This window comes from Wasmannia auropunctata, unplaced genomic scaffold, assembly GCF_000956235.1.
Source record: "Wasmannia auropunctata unplaced genomic scaffold, wasmannia.A_1.0 LD336064.1, whole genome shotgun sequence".
Lineage (NCBI taxonomy): Eukaryota > Metazoa > Arthropoda > Insecta > Hymenoptera > Formicidae > Wasmannia > Wasmannia auropunctata.
In genome coordinates, this window is record NW_012026826.1 from 146,160 (window position 1) to 149,799 (window position 3,640).

General features: G+C 33.4%; 1 protein-coding gene across 1 annotated transcript in view; it reads right to left on the reverse strand.

Annotated features, from left to right (window-relative positions):
- LOC105450293 (trypsin epsilon-like) overlaps positions 1-3,640 on the reverse strand; it is an 8,141-nt gene that overhangs the window by 1,197 nt on the left and 3,304 nt on the right. The window lies entirely within an intron of this gene.

Here is a 3,640-nt window from a genome sequence, read left to right on the forward strand (position 1 = left end):
CAAAACGTTTTTTATTTAATATTTCTGTAGTAAAATAAGCTACATCTAAAATAGTTTACATTTATCACTCTATAACAGCATTTTGCTATTTAATCATTACAAAATAACTCTAAAAGATGCGATCTTTTTAAGAAATACATATTTACGATTTGTTTTTACTTCTATTATGTTTTCATTAATTTAATATGGAATTTATCGCTTAAGCAACTTACACTGTGATATGTGTCATATATCAGTCTTACCCGACTATTGGGATAAATTGGCTACCTTGCAGCATGTTCGTATTTCACTTACTACAAAAAAACTATACAGTATACAGAATCTTTCCTGGCATGAAAATGTAGAGAAAGGTTCGACTGAACCTTTTATATATATTCTACCATATTAATATAGTTTAATCATAATAAATAGTTGTTTAGAAACAGGAATGTCTAAATTGTGAAAACTGTGCCAACGAGCCCCGGTCTCCCCTACAGTGACAAAATATTCGTTTATTTATTTCATCATTATTTTTGTCCTCAATGAACATTTTCTCGTCAGACTTATTTAATTATATTTACTAGTTGTACATTCTGCAAGAAACGTGTAATCATTAGTTTATGGAGACATTCGCTAATTGTAAGATGAACCTATATCCCAATCGGTCACACCAATTTGCTTCTGCATTTTTGAAAGCACCAATTTATAATTTCTCTTAATTTTCCTTCTTGTCCATTTTATTTCTTTTATTTAAATTATTTGTTACAGTCCTCTGTTTTGTTCGTATCAGCTCGCAGCGCTGATTAAATACAAAACCAAAATCAATACCAAAAATCGATCGCCCTGACCATCGCTAAGCCTATCCCTCGGGCAGCAATGTATCTTCTCTAAATGGGATGATATTGGCTGCACAATAATATACGGATCGCATCCGAACACACTCCTGACGCGCCTTCCAAATCAAATATTAAATCTGAATCGCGATCACAATGGAGAGAAGTAATAAAATAATAAAATAATATCTTCTGTCTTCCTGGGTACCAAACTATATATAGTATATACTGAGCAAGCTTAGCAAGCGCCGAGCAACGTCTAGCCGCTCGATTTACGCCGTCATGAACGAACATATAAGCATCATTAACTTTAATAAACAACAATGATAAAATGAGCATGACTCTCTCTGATAAACTATATAAATATGACAACCCTTAATAAAACATATAAATAATTAATTGATATAATAAAGCATATAAAATTCCCCATAATTAGATATAATTTTAACAGTTATGTGTAATTATTGTAATTATATATGGATCAATTTTTTCTCATTCTTTAAACTTAATTTTTGTAAAAGAAAATTATTTTGTTAATTATTTTTTATGTCTTTTCATTATTATTATTTGTTGCGCATATAGTTGTTGCGTATATGTTAGTGGGGCCACTACGCAGTTCTATGCATTCCGCGTCGCCGAGCGAAGCGGTAAGCAAATACGGCGGACAGACCATAAAGAAAATATCTTTTTGAATAAATAGAGTAATAGCCGAGTTCGGCGCCAGCCTTATCGCGCGACGTCGCGTCCGACGTTGCGTTCGATGTATTTATTTAAAAACAAAGAAAACGGCAGGACCAACCCATGAGTCTCGCATGACTCATGATTGGCCCATGCTCGCCGAGAGTTTCCCTATTAAGGGACAGCCCCGATGGGCCTAGACAGATACGATTTTCGTAGCGAAGCGTACGCTTAGAAAACGTAAAACCGAGTTCTCGAAAGTTATCGTGAGGCCGAGTCCTCCGCGAGACAATAAGAGGCCGAATCCTCTCGTAGAACCGAGGCCAAGTCCTCACATATATCGATATTAAAGAAGCCGAGTCCTCTCGTATCATATTATTAACGCGATCGAGTTTGTGTATATAAATTTTTGGTGTATTAGACAAGTCTCAGTAATAATAAACATTTTTTAAAAAACTAATACGTGGAGTGACCTTCCCCGTATATACGACTCACACATTATTACTTACCTTATATCAAACAAAAATTTTACAAAAAAGAAACTAAATTATAATATGGACATGCTTTTGTATATAATATATATATAACTTAAATTATTTAGAAAAACAATGACATTAAACTTTTGCTGCATATACTTTTGGATTAAACGGTTAATTCATTAAAAAAATATTTTTGGTTTAGAATAAAAGATTTTTGTCTCTATGTTTAATCAAATACTTGGCACAACTTCTATGATCTCATGATATTTGTTTTCGAACAACTTTTATTTGTTAAAATAATATTTTTGGTTTAGGAAAGATGTAATGTATGATACTTTTTATTATGTATTTGGCATTCATTTTTTTTTAATGATATATTTTTATGAATTTTTTATGAATAGTATTTCGATAACTATTGCGAAGATCGCAAAATAGTAGAGGACTTTCGATTCAGTTTAGAACACTCTACCTGCCCACGTGCGCTGTACCATTGAGTAGCGGACACCCTATATATTATATATATATATATATATATATAATATATAGGCTATAATATATAATATATATCCCTATTAAATTCTTAATGTATTACACAATTACAAGTTATTTTTAATAGCAGATGTGCCAGAAGGAAAAGCGAATTGATTTATTTCAATTCATTTTTTTAGATTTCTCTGATTCTATGGTAATATGACTATTTTTCAATTATACAGGGTGTTCGGTACTCAATGGTAAATCGTTCGTAGATAGAGTGGGCTAAACTGAGCAGAAAAGTCCTCTATCATTTTGCAATAATCTTCGCAATAGTTATCGAGATATTAATTTATAAAGATCACTGAATATGAACGCGTAGCGAAATACGGCCGCCCACCGCGGACCGCGATCGGCTACAGCGCACGGCGCGGGGTGGGAGGTAATTGTTTTAACAATACCACTACGCGATTGCCTAGCGCGGGGTGGAGGTAATGGATTATCGCGCGCTAGACAATCAATTACCCTCACCACGCGCTGCGCGCTAGGCAACCGCGATCGCGACCACGAATATATCGAATATAAAAAGTTTATTTATAGTTATTTTTATTTAATTAAACATCCACATTTTAAATTTATTCAAATAAATAATAAATAATAATATCTAAGGTAAAATATATGCTAAACAAAAAATTACTTATTTTTTTATTAGCAAATACGTACTTGGCAATAACTCGAAAAAGACTGAGGAATTGGAATTTATCAAGCGCTATTTATAAAAAACGTTGGAATTTATCAAAAGCTATTTACTAGTGTTGGCAGAGGGTGAAATCAGGCGAACACGTGCTCGGTTGTATTATAACAACTTTTTTATTATAAAGTACTTTCGTTGAAAAATAGCACTAACAGAAATAAGCGTGAAATCAAACGGAGAAAATACAAAGAAACAGTTTGAATTACAAAAAACGAATTTCGGATATTTGCTAAGGTAGCTGAACGAAGAAAAAACTTATTCTTTAACTCATGGAGTTACTTCGCGGAGCTATGCCAGTGCTTTCTTAACTTTGGAGCTGCCGGAAACGATCTGCCGGTTTCTGCTAATTGCTCGTGGCCCACTGTCGTGTCGGAGCCACCTGTCTTTTCGATCGCAGCGCTTGTCGCTATTTATTAATATATTAAAAGCGCGGTTTTTTAAAATTA